The 25,217-nt window shown below is 39.3% G+C and overlaps 1 protein-coding gene across 13 annotated transcripts in view; it reads right to left on the bottom strand.

Moving 5' to 3' along the window:
* Positions 1-25,217, bottom strand: part of ZNF521 (zinc finger protein 521) — a 232,863-nt gene that overhangs the window by 139,004 nt on the left and 68,642 nt on the right. The gene's annotated exons all lie outside the window — the stretch shown is intronic.

Below are 25,217 nucleotides of genomic sequence, written 5' to 3'. Positions count from 1 at the left end.
AGGATATTTCTTACACCTGTATCCAACAGCTTCAAGACCACATTTATTTTTATCAGACTGTAAAACATTAGAAGTTATTAAATAGTTCTGTGCCTATATTAACATTTTATTGCTTTTTTATTATTCTTTCTCAGTTGCAAGATATGTATTACACATTGACAACTTTATTAAAATGCAGATTTTTAATATATTTAATGTTTCTTTTGTATCCATTTTAAAATGATTTGCATATTATGTGAGAATGTGAAGAGTCAAAGGAAAGGAGAAAATATTACAGGAATTATTTAAAATTAATACAGTCAACCCACATGCCTAATATTTAATGAAAAGATTCCCCCTGCATTGCCAAAGTTTTTTTATTTTTTCACTTGAAGTTGATTCTGAACACAGAAATCATTTAAAGGCTATTACTGAGATAGACTTGGGTGTTGTTCTAAACCATAATAGGAAAAACTACAGGGGAGGAACAGGACAACAGTATAAGCAGTGGTGTTTTCTCTAACAAAGTGCAACCAGATTTTTCCAATAACTTTATAATCCAGTTACTGAAAGCTAGCAGCTGGATCATTAAATGTTCAAAACAAACTAACAAATCAACAGCCAGGATCAAGGAAAATGAGAAAGTTTCAAAAGGGTCAGCTAGGAACAGCATTTTATTTTCCTTTTTAAGTTCAAGAGGTTGCCCACCATTTCTTCCTTTTCACACAGGCCTCAGCCAGATGAACTTCCTCAGTCCAGCAGAACCTGTACTATGAGGTGATCACAGACAAAGCAACTTGTAAAAAACTGGAAACAGGAAAAATGATAAACGATTACAGTAAAAGCTGAAAGATTTATGAGTTACAAGGAAAAGACAAAATAGAAGTGCTAGCCAGATACTGAACTGAGCTAGTTATCCATGGTATTACCTCATCTCTAGACAAGGCAAGTTGTGACTATTTTCTTCAACAGACGTGCTCTACAGTTTTTTTCCATCTTTTGTTTTATATGTAGATTACAACACTACAATGATCATACTTTCCTTAATCTAAAACTTCTTTGAAAATATTAACAGAATGCTTGAAAGACCACTCTACATGAAATAATATTTCTACACCTTTCCAGGGGCGATGCTTGGAGATTTTTTCCTTTTAAAAGTAAAATTGACTACAGCAACAGTACAGAAAAAAAACAGGATAAACCTCCTGAAAAATATCTTTTTTAAGTTATACTTGCAAAGTGGTAAGTTTCTAAACATCTTCATCCTTTTCTCAAGAAATATACTACACCAACATAAAAGTTAGAGCTGGCCTATGTTACGTAAACAAATTCCAACCCTGCTTTCTTTAAGGTAACAAGATTTTACTAGATTATCAACCTCTTGCTTATCCACAGGAAACAGATGAGGATTCATTCCTTTCCTGCATCTAGAAACTGATGACAACGCCATCTCACTATCAAGGCCAGATGGCAGCCATCTAACTCTGAGAAAACAACCAAACACCATTGCTGGATGCCTGCCCATTGACACAATGCTTTTCAGGATAAGTTGGAAACTGCATGGGTTTTTATCCTCTTGTTTACATCTTGAAGAGGAGGGTTTCACAAATTATATCCACCTTTTGCGTGTACACACACATGCATTTACCTATGCACAAATCTGCACTAGTGGTATATATTCAAATAACAAAACCAAACCCTAGCCGAAATGCCACGTCTTTGAACTGAAAACAAAGGTGGTTGTTTTTTTAAGATAAAAATTGAAAAATAAAAATCCTCCCTTCCAGCAAAAGCGCTATCATCTGCTAAAATGCTTCCTAATGTACTGATGCAAAGTTACTTATTGTCATACATACTAAATAATACCAGCCAGGTGAGTTTTTAAGTTGGTACATTAATGACTGCAGTATTCACAGGATGCTTTTAATGTAAATCTGCATACTGCCCTTTCAGATTGCTGGGTTTGACTCTAAAACTGGAAATGATCAAAACAGTGGAACAACTAATTACAGAAAAAAATGTTATTTTTTTCTGTATTTTGAAATTTTAGTTTAAATTAATATTTTTAGCCTGTTCTTTTTAAGTAGAAAAACCTTTTATCCTTTAAAAATCAAATATATTTCTGACATACAACCACTGCCGGGAGATAAACAGGAATTTATGTCAAGCAACTGAGTGAAGAAAAATGGTCTGTGACTGCCTAGGCAACATATTTTGTAACCAAATTTAGTATTTAAATGTATATCCTATGCAGAAATGATATAGTATTGTATAAATGTTTAGAGGAATATATAGTAAGTGTCATAAATAGTGTACCATCACTGACACAGTAGTAAATCACTTCCTTTTTGTGGCCACTGCCTGCCTGTTTTTAACTATTTTACAACTATTCCCCCTGGCTTGCGGATCTCAGCAGGTTGCCGGGCTGGCAGCAGGGTCGGGATCAAGTGCTGAGTGTGACCACGGCATAAGGAACGGCAGCCCCTTTCCCCCATCCAATTCTCCTTGTTTGCTTGGGGGTCTCCCCTCAGTTTTTATACAAGGTAAGGAAAGTGGAGAGGGAATAGCGTAACTACAGCACAGACCAGTTCTTACTTTCCAACTGGCAAATATAAATGTTTCTGTGTGTCACTTTGCTGCTGCGTTTTTTTTAATCCAAGCCCACAATAATTCTGCGGAGTAATTCTCTTTGTGTAAAAAGGAGAAGAGCAAACCACTTACAAGTCTGACTCGCATCCTTTTAACTTAAAATGTGAAAATCTCTCAGTCTCTCAGAGCTGCAGAAGAACCGGCAAGGCAGGGGGAATTCCGCGCAGCGCATAGCAGAGGACAACAGGATTTTCCTGAGTACGAGCTTAACAATGTGGCAAACACGCTTCCCTGGCTTCCCCCCACGGCATGGCGGGGCCGAGGATAGCCGGCATGGACAGGGCACCGGCACCGGCCACCGTGCTCCGGAAGGTGGGCCCCTGGGCTGCGCTCACACAAAGGGTTCCCAAAGCCGGGCCTGTCGGCCATCAGTCACCCACAGAAGGACTTTTAAAACCTTCCTTCTGTGACAAGGGAAATGTTTCTCTGCAGTGACTTTTGCTGTGCAGATTCCAACCTGAACACAGGCAACACTGTGTGTGACGGACTAACGTGCCCGGCGAGCTTAGGGGCGGCCTAGGAATGGATCTGGGGACAGCAATCAAGAGGGAAACCTGGACTCGGGATTACAGCTAGAGCAGGACATGAGTGATGGCCCCACCTGTCCTACTGTTTCCCCATCCATCCCTACAAAGGTGTTGCCCCAGAAAATTAACATGCAACCATTAAAAGCATCCCCTTCAAAATGGCAGGGATCTGTGGCTTGCTATCCCATGCTGAGGCTACTCCATGTGTGCAGGCATTGGGCAAGCAGACCTGAGCACTCGAAGCCATGACGGAGAAGCTAAATGGAAGGTCCATGCAGCTAACCAGTAGGCTTGGGATGTGGACTCCACTCCCACTTTCCCAGGGGCACTTAGCACAGAGCCAGCTCTGTGTTGGGTGTGAAGTTTGACCTGCTGTCAGGGGAAAGGACTTCAAACTCCTTTTTGCTGACCACTTTCATAGAAAATACAGTTTGCTGCTACTCTGCATACAGCCACGTGTATATAAATCTGCAGACACCTACCCACCGAGCTATGTCAACATTACAAATACTGATTTTCAGTGTTACAACAAGCTGTTTTAAGATACTCTGGACCAAATTCAGATGCATACATACAAGTCCCCAGGAGTCGTACACATCTATCTGAGGGCACAATAAGGCTCCTGGTATTCAACAGTGTTTATGGAGTTTGGAAATATATTTTCTGTATCGACTTTTTCTTTTTTTTTCCTTCGGCACTCACTAAGTGCCACTTACTGTAAATGCCTTTTTTGTGTAATGGCAAGTATTCTGAGTTTCAATGTGATGCACTTAACATGTCCATGTAAATTTTTAATTTTTGGAACCAGTCACTTCACACTCACTGCCTCTAAGAAAGCTCTAGCACTCACAACCAAAAAAACTTTGCTCAAAATCATCTACAAGGCCTAAAAGTCTATTTAAAGATGCAAATGTGTGTGAATAGTTAGTGCAGATGTTTTTCTACACCAACTGTACTTGCTGAGTTTCACCATTTCCATAAAGCACATTAAAACAAGTGTGTGAACACTGAGATGAAAGTACCAAGCACTCCTGAGACTTCCAGTGGAAAGTAGAGCTGCCTGACTTTTCTCCAAGCAGACAGGAATGCCCATGATTCAGCAGCCTGAGTAAATAAAAGAGGTCCTTATTTCCTAATTTTGCTGGCTGGCCACACTGCAGCAGTCTCTGTGCTGCTGCCAAAGGGGATGCAAAACTGGAACTACACCCAGCAGCTGAAGGACTGTCTTTGTTAACCAGCCAGGCCTTCCTGACCATCTTCTGGCAAAAAACCTACCGTATCCTGCAAGGAAGACCTCCATCTCAGGCTTGATAGTTCTCTAGTCTGTCTAATAGGATGCAACAACAAATTTTGCCTGGTCTGTGTTGGAGGACAGCTGGAAACTCAGTTAGTAGCAGAGTAACACCTGTTCAGTCATATTTATGGGGGAAAGTGCTCACTAACAGAAAAGTGAAGTAATACCAGAAGGAGTTATCCCATGAAAGGGGAGGGAGGAAGAGGGAAGCATCAGAGCACAAAAGCACCTCTGTGGAGTTAGCAGCCAGCCACTCGTGTGCCAACCCCAGTAGTCGTGAGGTCTTAAAAGTGATCTTATCCTTAGTGCTGCTGACTGAATTAACAGTACCACTTCAGAAAAATGTTACTTAGTCACCAGGAAGGTTTATGACATATGCACACTTTGGCAGGAATACGCTTCTGGGCACTTGCTTTATCATGCCTTACTTTTCTGTATGATTTAAATATGTTTTTGCTGCCACTAGACAAATGGCCACATTCCTAAAGCAAATGTCAGCAAACCTTTATGTGCCATAATACCTGAGGTTCCTCTGATAGAACAGAGTTTATGAATTTGAACAAATTAATAATTTCAAGATCCTGTAAGCATCAGTTTTCTGTTTTCCCCATTTTGCTGCTCAAGTAACTGGGGCACAGACAAGCGGGAGCTGTTTGCCTCAGGTTACAAATGTAATCTGTGCAAAGGAGGAAACAGAACCCGCATTTCCCAGGTTTGAGCCATCCCTGCAAGAAAAATCCTTTGTCCCCCTGAAACACAGCGCTGGGAAAAATGCTTAATCTGCTGGACCTGACCAAAGAGGATGCCCAGCAGTTTAGCTGGACAGACACCCTCCAGTTCTGGGTCCTGTTGATATGTTCTCACTACTTTGCCCCCGCAATGGTAACGGCAGACTGGTCACACAACTATCCCCCAGGACCCCATCTAAGTAGTAAATAACAAGGTTTCTTTACCAGGTACAAAATTTATAGCAATGGGTTACATAGGATGGGAATAGATACTAAGAATGACAAATCAAGTATACCAGGCAGCACACATAAACATGTGTACTACATGCTGCTACAGGCGTATGGATCATGAATGCATGTGCGTGCACTAATTGTTGTGTAGTTATTATTTGTTGTCCTACCATCAGCCTAAGACCTGTTCATATACAACTGCATACATGTGTATGTGCTTATACACACATACTGAAAGGGATGAACTACACACACACACACAAACAGATTTGCTAATTTACCAGATGGCACGCTACAAGGTAGAATTTGAATTGTAAGAAAAGAAGGACTAAATAGCAGGTAGGTAGGTCAGTTAACTGGATGTATGATAGAGCTCTACAGTTTTAAATCCTTGCATTTTTGTGCAGGTAATTGAGTGGAGTGGTTATTATATATCATATAGTTTACTTGTAATGGCCATTTCAGGTTTTAGTGCTGGACACATTTTATATTATTACCACCACTAATTGTCTGCAGGGCGACCTTGAAAATGAGATAAGGAATCTTAAGGGAATATGCAGGTGTGAATAAATAGTAAACGAAGAGGTTAGATATTGCTGAAATAAAACCATATTGTGCTGTGCACTGAATAGATCTAAATAACTAGAAGATCCAAGTATAGCATTTAAGCATTGATGAGACTTCAGTGATGGCCCAACATATGTCACTGAAACAAACTATGGTTTTGGTTTTGAAGTTTTTAATAGAATTAGCAGATAGCGCTAGCCTTCAAAGTCACTTTAAATAAAATATACATTATTACATAATACTCCCAGTTTACTTTCAGTAGAAATGTACACAGTTTTGGAAAAGCTGCAACTTTAATATAACCATCACATCTTTTTCACATCAGTGACCCCACATTAAACTCACTCATTTGTCTCATAACTTATTAAATGGCTTGAAAACTAATACTCTGTAATGGGCATTCAAAAGAGAAATATGAACTTTAAAAATTATTTATAATTTACAGATGTTTTAAAAAATGTATCAATATTTCAAAACCACTTTGGGAGCACCAATTAAATGCATTAACAGTTAGATTACTGGGGGAGAAACATACAGGGGTTCCTGACCAACAGAACTGAGACAGCTAGTACAGAGGTTTCCCCATTTTAAATTTCATAACCAGAAGAAAGGCAACTCCTAGAAACAACAGATAAGTCACTTTAATACCTCACAGGAAAACCTGGTTGCTTTTATAAAATGTCTTTAATGCCTACATAAGGAGTTAACATTCCTGTATTGCTCTCCTAAGGTAACCTAAGCCTCCAGTTCCATTATGTCTTCTTCAGAAGACATATTACTATTACATATGTAGAGAGGAGCATAAATGTTTTCCTTGATTGTTGCTTAAAGTTCATTTGAACAGACGGAGCCCAATGAATTCCATCTTCTACAGCCAAATTAAAGAAAATGTAAGCAGTTCACATTCTGCTCCACCTTTCAAATCATACACAAACCCCAATTTGCAACCAGAAGAAAACAGAGCTACCCTCTGCTTGTTTGAGGAAGCCAGTACTTTGTGCCTCTCTAGGCAAAGAGAAAGCATAAGTAATTTTCCACAGTCCTGTACATATAACTAATGACAGTCACCATCCTCAAAGCTTATTATACTGTTTTACATAATTGGGAATCACATGTCACACAATTAATTTACAGGGGTTGTTTAGTTGTGACTATACAAGCACTAAGCGATTCAAATTAGCTCATTTGTCCACCGCTTAAATGTGACAAACACATTTACACTGTATTTCTTCTGCTGTTAAGTTGCTGTTTCTTTTAGCAGTTGTTTTTGTTTGTTTGTACAGTATGAGTCAGAGACCACCAGGCTTGTTCCATCTGAAGCTAGGGTCAGAAAAAATCACCCTGAGAATAATTACATTTAGAATCCAAATAATGGGAAAGCAAAAACCCCATTGAAATGCTGCAGCAAACTTGCACATAATAATGATCTCCTAAGAATCTGTGTATTAACAACCTCATGTACTAAAAGTAGTGATTCAGTCAATCAGGTCTTTGCTAGAAAATAATTATTATAATTTGTTGTGCTGATAACAGCATTTGTACTGCTTATTAAGAACAGCAAATGACATGGGGATAACAGTACAGGTTCCTCACTGGTCTCCAATACTTTCCGCTGTATTCTGCTTTCACTGGGTTGAGCTGTCCCCAGGCAACACCATGAATAGGACCAGAAATCCTCTCCCTCCAACCCTTCCTCGTGCCGCAGCTCCTTTTGAAAGCTGCTGAAGTGTACAGAAGCCTCAGAGACAGCAGCCCCTATAACACAGTCCCAGTCATCAACGTAACTTTGCAGTGGCATGCAGGCATTAAAATGAGTTGGCTGCTTCTTTCTTTCGCAGGTCACAGTATAAGGAGTGTCTCTGAAGTCAGAGAAGCATCATTCTTTCTCTTTCCTTCCCAAAATCAAATGGTCCAGAGACTCAGACCCTGAGAGCTGAAGGAGACACTGCTTCACAGCTGCATTCCAAGTCCCCATTCCCACACAGCCCCAAGACATTGTGGGGAGAAGGGCAGGATGTCAAAACCTCCCTAGCTGGAGGTTCAGACAAAAGACGGTGCCCCTGGGCAGGATTTGCAGGCAGAAACCCCTGAGATGTCAAGCACCACCCTGGGTCCTTATTTGAGTATTGCCCTTCTTTCAGTTAATCTAGAGTTTAATCATTACGGTCTGCAGGGATTGCCGGCAGGTGTACCTCACAGTGGGCCATCTTCCCCCTTCTTTTATCATGTACGCCTGCCCCTCCCACCTGTGCCTACATTTCAATCACCCCAATTCATTGCTTCATTGCTTCTAGATCAGAACAGCAACAGCAAGACACACTTTGGAGGGGGCTAAACTAGGACAAAGAAAAGAAGGCAGGCAATGTGTGGAGAACCAAAAGAAAGTAATATAGGGTGGGGAGAAAGAAGGGAGTAAATTATTGCCTCTGAAAGAAACCCAGGCAAAGATACCAAAAAATATTTTATAGGAAATGGAAAGTAAAAGGAAACAAAGATCAAGTGAAAGCAGTGCAGGCAGTTAACACTTTCAAAAACACATCAATGTTATTTTACAGTGTGCTAGAATTAAATACAGTAAATAAACACAGAACTGCTTATTTCTTAAAATGATAGAGATGCGGTGGCAGCCTTATTTACACAGGTGAAAACTCCTGGACCTAGATCTGCAAAGGGACTCGGGTGTCTCCAGGAGCCAAAGAAGCAAAGAAAGCAGAATTCATGGGGCTCTGGGTGGGGAGGACCAGGAAAAGGTCTGCAACCTCACAGCTTGGGCACTCAGCTGGGAGAGGGGAGAACTGAGTACTGGGCTTTTCATACATTAAAGAGGCACTGGATAAAACCAAAAATAAACCTAAGCAGAAGTTTCACACTGCAAGAACCCCTGGACTAAATGTGTGTCCTTCTCAGCAGGTTAAGAGTTCCTTCTCAAATGTGCTCCTACCAGCCCTATGAAAAGGTTACTTTTTGCTTCAGTGAGCCCAGCTTCCATGAGAAGAGACCTCTGCACAACCAAAGACCCTCTGCTCGGAGGCAGGAAACATGGCTTTGAATCCTCTCAGGATGCTGAGGGAACTGAACCAAGGCCTCATGCCATTTAAGACTCTACCTACCTGGCCCCTACATAGGGCAGACAGGAACACAGCCCTTTCTGCTGAAAGTGCCCACTGTGTTCTGGCCTTATACAATGCTGTCTGTGCAGCAGGCTGATCAGAGGCAATGGGTACCCAGATGCTCACACTAGGGAGGTTTGCACAGACTGCCAAGGTACCTAAGAAACCTTTCATGAAAAAAGAGGTGCCTACAAAACTGGGGTGAACCCAGAGATGTTGGTTTTGGATAATTCTATTTAGCTTCTTATAGTCCATCTACATCCCCTTTTAGGGTCCCTTTTTTTTTCAGATCTGGCTGCTAGTGCAGATGTGCTGCACAGCTGTTAAAAGTGATGTCCCCGAGCAAAGGTAACCTTGGTTTTTAAACTAAGTCAGTGCTCAGAATGGCAAACAAATGCTTACACCCACGCAGCACAGTCACACTGGGGGCAGCTTACACCCACGCGGCACAGTCACACTGGGGGCAGCGTGTCTCAGGAACCTCTTCACTGCAGTCAGAATGCCATGCAAGACAATACAGCCCTTTCTCCCTGACCCTCATTTTCCCTCGGTTACTTGAACGGGAACACATGTGGATGTCTACGGCATGGGATAGGCACAGGTTGGTAGGTGTGTGTGGCTTCCACTAATTTACAGGTAGTCTAGCCTGTAAGGGGAACTTAATGAATTTCCCAGTTCAGAATGGTCAGAAGACCAAATCCTACTACAAAGCTGTCATACCTGAACGGGCACACCTACTGTCTTCCAATCTTGCACAACATCAGTCCCTCCATGTGGAATTTTACAAGGTAAGAGTTGCATGTGAAATATACATGCTTCATTCAATCCTTTCATGTTAATATAGGTTTATTTGGATGATTTAATTATAAAAAAGAAGGGGAAATTCTTTGCAAAAGGCAGCATTTCCCTTCTCTTCTGTATAATTTCCATTCACCAAATCCTGCTGAAACTCATGATTAACTGCCTGAAATAGAGGCCTCTCCAGAAATAAAGAGATCTCCACTTTGCTAAAGCCTATATCTAAAACAATCCTTTGTAGCTTCCTCAGTGTAGAATGGAAGCCCGGTGTGAAATACAGTAAATTAAGCCTTCTGCTGTCAGAGTTGGAAATAAGAGTAGAGCAGAATAGCGGCTGGATTTGAAATGATTTTTTTTTTTTTTATTGGCTTCATTTACATCCTGTCTAAGGTCTTCTGAGCAGCTCAAGGTGTCTTATCTCTGGCTACCAGGGGGTATTTTGCAGTCAAAGCAGTTAACGTACTTTCTCTCTCTTTTTTAAGGCCATCTTATCTTATCAGACAGATCTCTTCAGGCTGAGGAGAACCCATACTTATCAGTAGCTGTACACTGTATTGACAGCTCAGTGCTGCTAGGGACAAGTGAAAGCTTAGGGTAGAGAAAGATCAGTTAACCTGTTCCACTCTCAGTTTAGACTAATCTTTGGTTTGTCTAACTTCAGGAAACATTGTACATCTTTTCTCTGTTTACTCGGACCACAGAGGCGCACAATCACATCATCAGTTGCTAAATCTGGTGCACAGGTACAGCCACTGTAACAGTCCCCAAGGCAGCCTGCCTGTTGACTTCTAACTGTGAGCAGTGCTCTGCTGACCTCCAGCAACTCCTTTGCCAGGTGACCTCAGGGCTGGCGGACTGTTCTGGGAGCATCTGAGAGTTGCTGGGATCGTCCAGCAATGCAAAAACAGAGGGCTGCACAGACTCACAATTTGTAAATCAGCCTTCCCCCAGAACAAGGGGAAGTGCACACACTGAGGGCCAGAAAAGGAAATCCCACACATGGTCTAAATAGAAGCAATGAGACTGAAAGTGAGCCTGAAAAGCATCCTGCAAGCCTGTTCTTGAATCAGAAAATAAGGTGAAAAAGCAGTTTGTCTAGACATGTCCTCCATATCCTACCAGGGTGAACTTTACAGCACAACATGATTAGTAACTATGAACAGTCAGCCCTGTTAACTGGTATCTCCAGGAAATGCACGAGTTGGCTTTCACGTTTACCAAGAAAAAAGTCATACAAATGACAAGATTTCTTTGCCTGATGTCATGAGCAGTGAACCAGGTCTAAAAAGTTTCAGATGCTACTACTGAAAAATCGTTCACCATAATTTCAGGTGAAAAAAGATATAATTGAACATTAAGCCTTGCGCTGGTCCTGCTTTCTACTTTTTTATGCTTATTTTTTCTCTCCCTTTCGTGTCCAAACACTTCATGAGCACTTTTGTATTAGTGATAACCCTAGACTTTCCCTGCAGAGAAGGTTCGCTATTAATTGTCCATTATCTTGGTGTGTCAGCACAAAGCAGAGGGGAAGAAATTCTCATCCAAATGGTTTCACCTCCCTCTCTTGAGAGTGATGCCCTTGTTAGGACATTAAAGACATGAAAACCTGCCACTTATCAGAATTGTGTTTGAATCGAACTACTGTCCTTGAAAACAGTAGACACCAGATACCATCAAAATAAGCCACATTGGCAGATCCTGTTCCACTGTGACTTAGGCAACCTTTATACAGCTTATATACATGCTTGTGATTGCATATGATCAGTAACATTATTGTTGTGGCTTAAAGTAAGAAAGGCATGTTCCTTTTGATTTTATAAAACAGTAAACACGTTAAAGATTGCAATTGCCAGAATGAAGAAAAGTTAGCCAGCACCTATGTTAAGTCTCTAGATAACAGATTAAAATATGGGATAGTAGTATACGTAGATTTTTTGAGAAGAGTTGGTAGTAGAAGGAAGAAGATACATATGACATTTTTTATGAAACAGTTTGGAAGATTTCAACAGTTTAAATAAGCCTGAGGACACACTTGAATGTAAACTGAACCAAATCATAAAATTTTCTAATTACTTCACCAATTCTTAACAAAACATAATTCAAGCCTATTAAAATGCTGAATTTGCTTGCTAGAATGAAACAATATTTCAAAGAGGTCTTTAGTAATTCTATTAACCTCTTCAGAAGGAAATAAAAAAAAAAAAAGGAACTTAAGTTACATCCAGAGCTGCAGACCTCTATCTGTCTTTTTTGGACAATCAATGAATGTCCTTGCTTTTCACAATTTGAAGTCAAAAAGAGGAGGGGGGGGGGGGGAAAGAAAAAAAAGTTATGCTTTGTTTTTAACAAGTAAACAAGTGTACAAATTAATTCAGAGAGCTGTAATTTTGAAAATTCTCTATGTTTAATGTGCACTGCAGTTAAACTACTTTTTCTGTACAAATTAATTTACTGCATCAGTGATCGATGTTTATGTTTAGGCAATTTTATTTCTCAGTATGGTAAAATTAGACCTAATAGTTGCAACCTGTTATGTCCAATCTGTCACTGAAATTCAAATTGCCTTTTTCCTATTATTCAAGGAGCAATTTGGAGGAATTAAAGCCATCTAAAACCAGAAGACAAACAATTCTCTGTAAGGACTCAATAGCCTGTGTCATCAACCTGCTCTAGAAAGCAGTGGTCCTTCCTCAGCAGAACCCCTGCTACCTTGTCCTCAGGTTCTGTACATTTCCAGCCTGGAAAGCCACAAAAGGCACAAGTGTCTGAAGACAGTAGAGTGTTGTGGTGCTTCTTGAAGGGAATGTAAAGAGAACATACATTTTGAGGGAGTGGAAATACCATTAACAGCTACCAGAAAGACCCTTCTCTGTATTATGTAATTGTTGATGTTCACACATTTTCAATCAGCCATCCATGTATCTACAAAAAATAGTTTGTTCTTCATCTGGGACAAGTTAGTTATTGTCATCTTGTTCTTGTCAGTGAAGCACTCACCTCCCACCGCCAATTATTATTACATTCATTATTGACATATACTCGTTGAACTTTGTTTACTACCCTTTGCCTTATTTTCCCTTGCTTTAGTGGGATGGCTGTGCTATACACACCAGGTTGTATCACCTGAGGCTTTTTGTGGCCTCAAAGGCTTTTAGAGCATCTTCCAATGTATCTTACATGTTTTGATCACATTTAAATTCCTGGATAGATGTTGTATACTGTACTCATTTACATGTTTTACTCTTAAAAGTCTAACAACGAGCCTCCTCACAATTAAGAAACAAATGCTCGCTCTCCCCTCTCACACCCCTACTTTTATCTTTAGCTTTATTCTTCTGTCTGTGTTTGTGTGTGGCAAGCAGAGATTCATTCTTCTCACAGAGAACAAATACTCTGCTTTCCAAATACAAGCCTGCATCTGAGTTTTTGGCCTTTTTGGAGATGGATGAAATGGAAACAGTGAGATGAGAGATAATGTTGGTGTTGAGGAGATTTCGCATCTTTTCCACTCATTTTGTTTTACACTCTATCTTTTATCACTTTTAAAATTCAAAGTAGTCTTATTTCTTTGCAAGATTGCTCAGTTCATCAAGCCGATTAATAATTTTGCTACTAGTCTGATTAATGTGCATTAGTCAAGTGATTGATAATTTTACTGTTTTGCAGGCCCAAGCTGTCCTAAACATCTTGTGTTTTGATAGTATTTTACAACTGGAACTTCCTTAGATGGATGATATGTAACTTCCTGGATTCCAAATGCTCAGCAAAGTGGCATGACCTTACCCTTGGGTTCATTCCTCTGCTTTAGTGCCCATAAACCATTTTCAGATGACAATATTTGAACTAAGACCCTTGCTTTTTGTACAGCACTTGGCTGCTACTTCCTCTTCCTCCTAGCTGTTTGTTTCATTCCTCTGGTTGATGTTATCAGGGTTATCTCAATGTGAGGTAAAGCACATCTTTTTGCAGATTCCTATGTAGTTTCTAGAACAAAGACCTGAACTTCTATTGATCCACTGGCAGCCAGCACAACACAAATAACAACATCATCTACACAAGTTCGGCAACGCATCTAACAGTTAAATCATTTGATGTGGGATGGAAAATACACTTTATTTCTAGTATTTGAAGCACAGACCATTGTATTCCATGATTACCTTTACACGCTTCCTCCTGAAGTGGCCAATGAACCAAATCACTATTTATCATCTATTGTACAAGATTTCCTGACTCTGCTTGTGTTTAGACTTCTGTTTTGCTGATACTGGACTTCACAGTATCGTCAGTCTCCAGAGTAGCATATAAAAGCATGATCTATTTCTAAGACTGAATAGCAGGCTCTGTTAGGTAATGCATTGGCCAGTAGGCTGCACTTTCTTGGTAATTACAGTGGAAGTTTTCTCTTAAAGAAAACATGGCATTGCAAACGGCATGGAATCAGCTTTCTTTCTAATTGGAGCTTTCTTTCTAATTCTCTCAGTACTAAGTTTCCCCATAAACACACTCTTTATATTTGGATACTGGATTTAACCCTCTTACACAAAATAAGACTTGACACAATTATATATTTATTTGATCTTTTCTAAAGTACCAATTGCAAGCCAAACAGCATAAAGAGCCAAATGCAAAACAGTAAAAGTAGAAAGCAAAATCTAATAGCATGTTACAATATGCTATACACACAGAATTCAAAAGGGACCTGCCAGCCCCAAAAGATTCAATTCCTGACTAGTTAAGAGGGAAGAGAAAAACAAAAGGGTAGCAGATGCAAAAACAAAGGTAGGGAGCCCATAAAACAGTCATGGATAGGCCAACTGAAATAAACAGGGCTTGCAGCTTGCCTTAAAGGCAGCCAGCAAGGGGCTTTGGCAGGGAGTTCCACAACCAAGGACAAGAAAGACTTGCCTTCGGCCCATGCCTGACTCAGCCCAGGGAGAGAAAGCTATGTCCAACTGCGAGCAACTGCCAAACAGGGACATGGAGTGTGCAAAGCTGCTGCCCAAGAACTGGGGGATTAAAATTTGAACAGCTACATTGATGGGGCTGTATTTTTTAATATATCAGCTTTCTACCCCAAAGAGGCTCCGGATCAATTTCAAGGGAAACAATTAGGAGCACATTACAGTAGTCTAGCCCAGATGACTGCAGTATGGTCTTTGTCCAAGATAAATAAGCAAACTGTTCAAATAAGCTGGAAATTCATCATGAGGATGTAGAACTAGGGCCCTTCTTGCTGGGGAAGGAACATTACAATGTTGGTCAATAATACTCCCAACATGTACCCTGTGCTAGCCTGCAAATGTGTCTCTCCACATCCCAGAACACTTCCTGTTTCTTTATTTCATGCCCATTAAGGCAGCAGCCTCAAGGCATATTGTCTAAAGGATTCCCCCCATTTTCCGCAGTCTTGTAGGCATTGTGCTACAACCAGTTTCAGTCCTCTAAAACATGTCTACTGGAGACATGTTACATGCCTGCAAATATACTGCAGACCTCCTGCAAGCAAGCACAGTTCACAGCAAACCAAATAAAAATATCATATATCATAATGTCTCCAGCCAGCTAATGGAATGGCAACCTCTTAACTCCCCTGATATTTCACATCCCAGAGAAAGATGGAGAAAAAGAAGAGATATAATGAAAGACTGCCTTGTGGAAGAAAGCAAATACTCATCTTGGAATAAGTACTACCCATTTAGTCCAATCATTTAATTGCTCTAGGCCAGATGCCAGTTTTGGGTCACCTCCTTGGGCCAGGCTCCACAGTCATGGGACAGGAGCTCTCACCTCAAACATGGACACAGTGGCAGCTTGAGGAGCAAAGAGCTGGGGCATGAAGGGTGCACTAGGAGCATCCCGACCATCAGGAGGAGCCAGTAACAGCTGTTCCTGCAGAGCTACAGTCTCAACACAGGGTCACTTCAAAAAATTGGTAATCCAGGCAGAATCATGCTGTGAACTGGATCTGGCTTGCAGGACATTTTTTGGACCACTCTGTATCAACTCCAAAGCAACAGCTCTTCTCTGGCTTTTACCATGGCAGAAAAAAGACTGTTTTGTGGCTTTTTATCTCCTGGGCATAAACCCAATCAAAACAATCTGAAATGCAATCAAGACAATTAGTTTTTTTATTCTTTCTGATCCTAACATGGCTGCAAAGGAGACTGATAACCTTCTGGTCTGATCTTCATCTTCCCGACAAAAAAAGAACGTGAACGACATCAGAGCAGACAATTGCTGACTTTGTACCAAAGTGCACGCAGCCTATACTAACCAGGCAGCCTGTAACAGGAAACATTTCCAGGAATTTTACATGTGCTTTTATTACGGCAGGATCTGTTTTCTCGGTTTTATTCAGTCATGAGCTGGGATTTCAGAACACAGTAGTACAGTACTGTGTCTGCTACTTAGAGAGTGGGATGGCTGAAGAAAGGCTATATTCTCCCTGAATTTTCTACATAAATACTTGGCATTTGTTCCTTGGCTCTAATGTCTGCTACTTTAGCCCAGGCTTACCATCCCCACATTGGACCACTTTATTTCCACAGAAAACTTCCAGATCTCTTGCTGCTGTTTGATACAAAATTACTGCCTCTGAAATATTTTCATTTGTCAACATTCTTTACTAACTAAAACCCGTGTTTCACTGAAGAGGTGGTTTGTATCACCTCACATTGTGTGATAAATGTGAGGTAAAAAGAATCTGTGAGCCTGACTTAGCTTTATCAAGACCACCTACTCATATTCCATGAAGAATTTAATCCTAAGCAATCATTTTCATAAGCTCAACTGTGTTCCTCCCTTTCCCCATGTATTTAATAGCAAAAAAGCTAATATTCTGTGTGTGGCAGTCATGATGAACTGGTGATGTACAGAATACACTGAGGAAACTTCCAGCAAGTTATATGCATCAATGAAATATTAGCAGACACATCCAACAGATACAGAGGACTAGCAGAAAAAGAATTGGCCAACCTTTTGAACACTAGGCTGTTTCATTTGACTTTAGTTACTAAAATACTGTAATATACTAAAATCTGCAGTCTCAGAATAAAATTCTGGCCTCGCTGAAGCCAGTGGAATTTTGCTATTAACTTTAATGGGACCAGTATTTTAGCTTTGGTCTGGATTTGGTTAGATGTAGGGTTTAAGAAAAATCAAACTTATTGCCTGGGAGTCCAGTGGTAATATTCAAAATGAATGAGCTATATTACTTGGGTTCATGAGGAAAATACAAAATGAAAATTATGGTAACTTTTCAAGGTTTATTAACTCAAGTCCCATAGCCTCGAGGGGCTATCTCCATCTGCCCTATTTATATGCTACCATGACAGTTCCTGCTCTTCAATAAGTTATGTTGAAAAAGTCTTTGTATCGTAGGATTTTTTTTTAACTTCCCACAGATAAGTATTCTCAGCAAAAGCATGCTGTAATTTTATTTTATACTAATTAACTATGAAACTTTTTTTTTTTAACCAAGTGTAAATACCTAACCATGCATTCTAAAGTGACTATTTGGAAAGCTAACATTTAGATGAAAAATAATGTGTATGTGTATTTTACGTATATGAAAATAAATAAAGGCACATCCAAAAAGAAAGATTTCCCTTCTTCCACAAATTTTCTCAAAGACCCTGAGATGTAAATTACGTCTTTAACTAATTCCAGATAAAAAATAAACAAACCCATATTTCTCAAGTCACTCTTCCAGAAAAGCCTGCAAGATTAACTGAGCCAGAGCTTGCAGATGCGTTCCAAAAGTGAGAACTCCTCCCGGGGACTGCACTGCTCCCAGCTCTGTCCCTGTTAGCCGGCTGGCTGGCTCCAGGCATTTCGCAGGGTACAATTGCAGCACTACCGCACTGAAGGAGGTGGTCTCTCAGCTGGCCCAGCAGTATGACAAAGGAAATACAGATGTGTAAAACAACATTTTTGATGACACTACTGGCCACACTATACCTCTCATACGGTTCACCTGAAATGAGCTCCACAGTGGTTCACTATATAGTCGGATGTCAACTCTCAGTACCTTCAGGTGTAGTTAAAGCAGCTTCTTAGACTGCAATTGATGGCCCTGTCGCAGGCCCAAGAAGTACTTGCAGATGGTCTGTAAAGAGCCACTCGATCTTATGGCATGGCTCCCCACTTCCAGATGTAACCGCCTTGAAGGCTAACCAACATGCATTGTTTTGCTAATCCTGTGTTTCCTTATTGAGAGCTGCCACAAATATTTATGGAGTCATGAAAGGGAGATAAACGGTTTGCAAAATGATCAGAATGATTCCTGTGTACTCTCAACGTTATGAACCTATTGAAGTCCTGCTTTACAGCCGACTCTGGAAAACCTTCAGATATGTCTCTGTAGTTCCTCTCATCTTTTCACCATTGCCCTACACTTTGATTAAACTTGCACTGCCAAGAGGATCAAATGGCTTTGGTCAAGTTTTCAACACTAAATATTGAAAATTTCCTGTATTCCCAATCATTTTGGCAAGAATTAATTTGCCCTTTTTCTACTGAAAGTGCTGATCCAGTATTTGAGTCATAATATCAACATTGTTTTTGGAGTAAGACATTCAATTGTTCAGAATTTGCCCTTTTATGGATTATTAACAATGCATGTGACTTCCTGAAATTAATCCACTAATGCTTTGTTTGCTGGTCCTCCCAATCAACTTCTAACTGGGAACCAATTTGTCTGAAACTCTGCTGACAACAGTTCTATTTTCTCCACCAAATATGTACTTGCATATTTAAGTGCTCTGTTTAAAAAAAACAAACACCCCTACACCATCCCCCTGCAACCCTTACTGGCTTTCAGTAAGGCTCTCAGTCATCACACTCACTTGATGTGTTATGCAGCAGTTTCTTTTTTAGGGTTTTACACAGTTTTTGCCCAATTTACTTGGTGGATGTTTTAAGCTTTCTTAAATATAAGATGCAAGATTATTCCTACAAAAGATGTATCTCTGACAGGCATTCTACTTCTCTACTGAAGATTTTGCTCTCGCATTTTGGAGAGATGTGGACTAACTCTTGATGTTACCCAACATCAGTCTTCTGTCAGTATAAATTCATCGGCTTCAAATGTGTTATTTTAGTCAAGACATCAGTGTGAAGATTAGACACACAAAGACAGCTTTTCATTTTATAGAGCTGCCTGAAAAGCTCCCAGTCTTAAAGATGTGTGGTTCTTGTAAAAATGGCTGCTGACCCCTTCAGACTGAAACATTTTATCAGTATGTATATTTTTAACTACCATAATAATAATAATAATCAACATCAGTGTCAAGGAGGAGTAGACAACGACTTTACATAGGTTTGGCTCTTCTCTCCCAATTTCCATTTACAACTGCCAAACTGCCCTCTCTGTTTCTTATGTAAAATTGCAGATGTCTTCTTATTAATCAAGAGCCTAATACACTCCAGATGAATAAACAACTGCAGCACTGCAGCACGTACCTCACTTCTTAAACCCAGGATTTATTGGAGCGGCCTGTTCCAAGATCTCTTAACTTAAAAAAGATGGTTTATTGTTCCTTGCTTCTACAGCAGGGGCCTAATAAATGCGTTGAAACTATGTCTTTGTCCCTTTGCAACACAGTATTCAAAGAGATTTCCAACCCTACAGTGTAACATTATCCAAATCCTTTGAAACCCTAAGTAGTTGCTCAAACTCAATCATCCAAATACAGAAAACTTCATAGGGAATCGAGAGCAAGGCAATACATTAGTAATGACTGGGCTACAGTGGTAGGCATCTCTGAGTCACCTGCAAAATGCTACAGCACATTCAGCGATGTTCACTACAGTCCAAAGTGCCATCTTAGGGCACAGGGACTGAACCCCTTTTTTCAAATGCATAGTAGTTAGGATGAGAATATATAGCACTCGGTATTTTCCTCCGATTAAAGAAACAGTTGAAGGGAATTCACGTAGCTGTGTATCAATTCACCAATACTATATGTTTCCAATATTTCACTGCAGATTTAGCCTGTAACTCAGCTAATCAAAATTGGTTTAAATATTTCTATTTAAAATTAAAATCTTCCATAGCCTCAACTGTTCTGTGTACTTTAATTTACATTCCCTAAATTGGAGAAAAACAGATCCTTTCTTTGTAATCATGTAGAAACAGGAAAAGGAAATAATGATTAGGGTTTTGAAGCATATATTAACTCATGGATTGCTAATTTTTTAATTATTGTTTCAAAATACTGGCACCCTCCTTAGAACTTCCAGATTACTAATGTGCTTTCTAATATTGGACTGCTAAGGGTTGTTCTATTAATAAGATGTATGTATATAGAAAGCTAGAAAAAAAATAAAGGTTATAATATTAGCATACCTTACTCATTTTTAATTAAAGAATTAAAGAGCCCAGTCTTTGGGGGGTTTGGGAAAATAGTGTAGCCAAATGAGACCAATTAACTTCATTAGCTTCTGCAAATACCTACTTTTCCGGCACATTTCTATTTTTCCATCTGCTTCACAACTACACATGTCTACAAATTAACATTTTATTTATGATTTAAGGTTGCATTTTATAAAAATTATGTATTCATTGCATACAGTTTCCTGTATTTATTGAAAAATCACTAAATTATATATCTTCTGTTCTTCATTCTATTTTTTCTTCTGAATGGAAAAAACATACAGTCTGCAACTGCAAAAAAACCAACTCAAATCAGGGTTGAATGTCTGAAGTGGGAGAATTCATACTACAATACGGACTGCACAAAAATCTATTTAAAAATGACAGCTGCAAAAACTTAGAATAAAGAATATGCTAAAATTGTCATTTAAATGCCCTATTGCTACTACGGAGTTGCACAAACATTTTCTTGAGCCATTTGTTATAGGTTAGCAGTCTGACAAGTCTTATCAGACATAGCATCAATTTCACTCATCTTGTTCTCCTATCATTCAGCATCATGTACAGCATGAACCACCAAATATTCAGCACCTTTCACTTAGGAAGAGTTTTCCAGTGGTTAGGAATGTTAATATGAAGAGTAAACTGCTTATTACAGTCATTTAGCACTTAAGAAAATACATTTGCAACTTTGATATCAACTAAAACCACTAATTTACCTCAGCATCATCATTACCTACTTTATGATTAGACAGCAGTTTTGAGTGTGCATGGTTTTAATGAATAAGGAAACTTTCTCTAATGAGTCATATTATTAAAACATTTTTAGAAAAAATAGATATTTTTGTAAGTTCGAGGAAGGGACTGATTAGGATTATTTTACATGTCCAGAGAGCAACAGACACACTCTTCTGATTTTCCTTCTCATATAAGGAAGTCAGTAAACACAGTTCAGAAAGGCACCTCACCATACAAAGAACCCCCAAAAGAGAAGGAAATATTAAAGGGGCATTTAAAATTTAAACTACAAATTCCTGATTTAACTCAAGAACTGTGTCATCTAGTTTACTTGGTTTGGCTACAAAATCATTTTATATGCAGTTACTAAACCGCAGTCCTCTAGATGAGGTGCAGCCAAGGAAATCAAAACGTGCAGAATACTCTCATTGATTTTTTTCTGCTATAAGATAAAAATAGTCTGCTTGATATCTGTTGTCTTCTTTTTTAAAAAATATTTTGAGAAAATTTACCTAATTTTTAGCCATTTTAATGACATGTAAAGCTTAAGGGTGTACCTGACTCTTAATGCTGCCCGGTTTCCACCATTTGTTTCCCCGAGAGATAGCAACGGTATGAGTGAAACAGAAGAGGCCTTAGCTTATTTCCTGACTCAGCCACTGATCTTTTGCACATCTCTGCACAACATGGACCATAACACTTACTCTCTTTGCTGAAAGACTGGGAGAAGAGAATAAAATGTGCCTGTGAAACAATTCCACAGAAGGTCACCAAAACAGCTTGATTGGTAGGGTGAAATGTAATGCCACTGGCAATATCCATAGAACAGCTCCATGCCAAGTCTCAGCAGGATGACTGGGCACCCACTCTAGTCAATGGAGACAGAGGGAGGCTCTTCACTGGGCCCTATAGCTCTTTAAGGATGGGCCAAACTGTTTTCTGGAAGTGTCTGGTTCCAAAGCTGGGAGAGCTTAATCCCACCTGAAATGACATCCCCTGGATTTTTATCTCCTATCCTTCACCCTCTCCAGAACACCTACTTTTTCAGTTAAAGACTGCCAAAAGCAGGCAGTAGGACCCTGGTCACTCTAACTCTCTAACTGAAGCACAGGGAGCCAACCACCCAGCTGGAACAGGAACCATCAGCGTGACAACATACAACAAACTAGAACTGGCTGTACTGCTGGTTAAAGGAGGGTGTTTCAGTTTCTCTCAGACATGAAACTTACTGGTCTTCTTTACAATTATTTGAACCTGACAGAGCAAGTCACTCTATGTATTTGCTCAGAATACACACAGGATAAAGCACACCTACTTCTGCAGAGACTGCTACTATGGCTTTGTTAACTTCACTGTCATGAAGCTCACCAGAGGTCTTCTTCCCTACACAAATGAATAAATGCGTTTACTTTCCTACACTCTCAGTTTTCACATTCACATCATCATCACTGCACCACTTTACATCTACTATCCCAAAAATCAGACTGCAGAATCCAAACCAAAACCATGTCTTCTACTATGTGCTTCTCACCAAGCTTTGAATGAAAGACTGCAACCTTCCCCTTCAGCAAGGACAAAGGGTGCCCAAATGCTAAATCTTCTGTGTCTCCAATTTTATTTTTAAACCTTGTAATACACAGAACCTGAACCTCAGTGGGTGTTGACCTCATGATTTTGAGGACCATATTTCCTCTTTCCCAACTGCAGAAGAGACAAAGCAAAAACCACCGAAGGACAAGCTAAATAAAAAACGATTTCTTTTCATTTAGGATGTGGAAAAACCTTGCATTTAAATAACACAAACATAACTTTATGACTATCTTTGGCAGAAGGTCTCCAGACTATCCACCTAGCCATCAGAACTTGTGTTCAGCATAACCACAAGACATCTGAGCAAACTGAAAGACTAAACTACAGGAAGTGGAGCTGACTGGAAAAGACAATTTAGGCATTGCAGAATATCTAGAAAAAAATGAAACTTGTACCTTGTGACCAAGCATAGAAATTGTTATTGTCCTCCAAAAGAATGTATAAATTCTGTTAAATAAAGGAACAAATACATATCGTTCACTTATTGCTACATATGAGGTACACAGATAAGCAACTCCGACTCAAAACCAGTACAGAAATACATTCTCTAGTGCACTGGCCATGCTGGTTAGCTTACTTCTTAACTTTTAAACTCTGTGTTAGGTTATTAAAATTCCAGATGAAAATATTGCAAGCAATAAATATTTATACAAGCTATCTGAAGATATAAAACTGATTTTAAGTAATGATGCTGATAATAAAACAGCATGAAATCTGTGTTTATGATCTTCTGTGTATAGGTCAATGCATTTATTCTTTGATTTGTGTGGATGCTACAGTAAGAAAAGATGAATATAGAAGAGATGAAGACTAGGGAGGTAGGGTGGGTGATAAGTGGAATTCTAGAAGTTATTGGAAAGCAGATGTAAGCATACTGGTAAATATGTCCTTTTCCCACAGATAGATTTCACAGCTGGGATTTAGATGAATTGCTATCCAATGAACTACTGTCTTTGCCCATCAGCACAAAGATGGCAGTAGGGTAGAAATTTTAAACCAGATGTCTCTCAAATGGATCCATTCCACCAACTCATTACTGCCTGTTCTCTCCTCACACCTCCGTATTTCCTACTTCCTCCTCAAAGCAAACTCACACTTCTTTTTTCAAATTGGGTCTTTTGAATGGAAAGGAATTAAAAGCTACACTGTTAAAAGGCAAAATATACAATGTAAACATTCATTTGCCCCTAGAATATTTAGGAAAGGATATAAAACATATGCAAATCAAGGCATATTATCTAGCACCTTCATTTAACATAGCTGTTCATGGAAGCCCCTTGGCCCATGCACTCTTGATACCATCATCTCACACCCTTCTAAATGACAAAGTGAATAGTATTTAATATAATTCACGAGAGCCCAGAACACATGCTTTTCTCCTTTCCTCCCTCAATTTTAACTTATATACACGTTCAAATCCATTTTTTCCTAGCTTTTCATTTCTGTGATTACAAACCTTCATCCTAACAACTCTGTCATGTTCTTCCTGATAACTCCCATCCCCCACTCTCCCTTTCTTTCAAGTACCCCCAAAGGTATATAATAGAATGGTAGCACACATGAAAAAGTGGCTAAAAGAACTGTATAAGCACAGTGAAAACCCCACATAAATGTTATGCAAATTTGTTATGAATCAAACCTGCAGTGCAAATTTACTACATTGCTGAACGATTATAAAATAGCGATTTGTCTTGTATACATTTTTAATGTATTCCAAACCATTCGTATTAGATTGTCTGTTTCTGTTAGTCAGATCATTCAAATTTTTAAGTGCAAAGTAAATATAAAGTGTTACATTTTTAATAATATGCAGTCACACCACATACTTTTCTTGCTTTCTACCTCCAGTGTGGTCCAGGAACACATAATAGCTGTTTTTTCCCTAGTTATCTAATCGTTATACTAAATGCAAACCTGTTTGCTATTACTTTTCATTTTACAATTATCATTGCAAGAGCTACTTTCAGCATTCTAGAAACAATTGTGAATCTTAGCAGTTAATGGCGTACAGCTCTTTAAATTTAATGCTTTGTATGTGCACACAAAAAGGAAAAAGGGAAAACGGGCTTTAATATTTTTGCTTAGTTGTATATAAAATTACATGCATTCGCAACACAAACATAAATGTATTAGCTGTATACCTACTACCTAAATTCTACTTTCTGCTCAGTTCCTGCATTTGGTGATTTTAAAATGGGCAAGGTTAGTTCCATTACAGTTATTCTGCCTTTTTGTCCCTAAAAATAAGACACCAGAGCATTCTACTTCTTATTGCTCACCATGCATTTCCTTTCTCAAATCAGACAATTATGAAGGAGTTATGAGTTGTACTTCCTTACAACTCATACTGGCCTTCATAAATGCCAAACTGGACAAATCTGAGAAATGAGCTCTGCTCTTTCTTCATTAAAAAACAGGCTGAAGTTCTTTTCATTGTATCCAAAAATTTTAGTTGCATAAGCTCTTCTGAAATAAGCTCCTCAAAATACATGTAACTACTGAACCCCGCCGTTTCTCACCTTTTAAACACAAAACACTACAGTGGTATTTTCATATGGTGATAAATGTTATCACCTACAGGGCTATTACAATACATAATCTGTGATAATATTGTCACAGAACGCAGGCGTA

This window comes from Falco punctatus (assembly GCF_963210335.1).
Source record: "Falco punctatus genome assembly, chromosome: 3".
Taxonomy (NCBI): domain Eukaryota; kingdom Metazoa; phylum Chordata; class Aves; order Falconiformes; family Falconidae; genus Falco; species Falco punctatus.
This window is presented reverse-complemented; position numbering and strand designations above follow the sequence as displayed.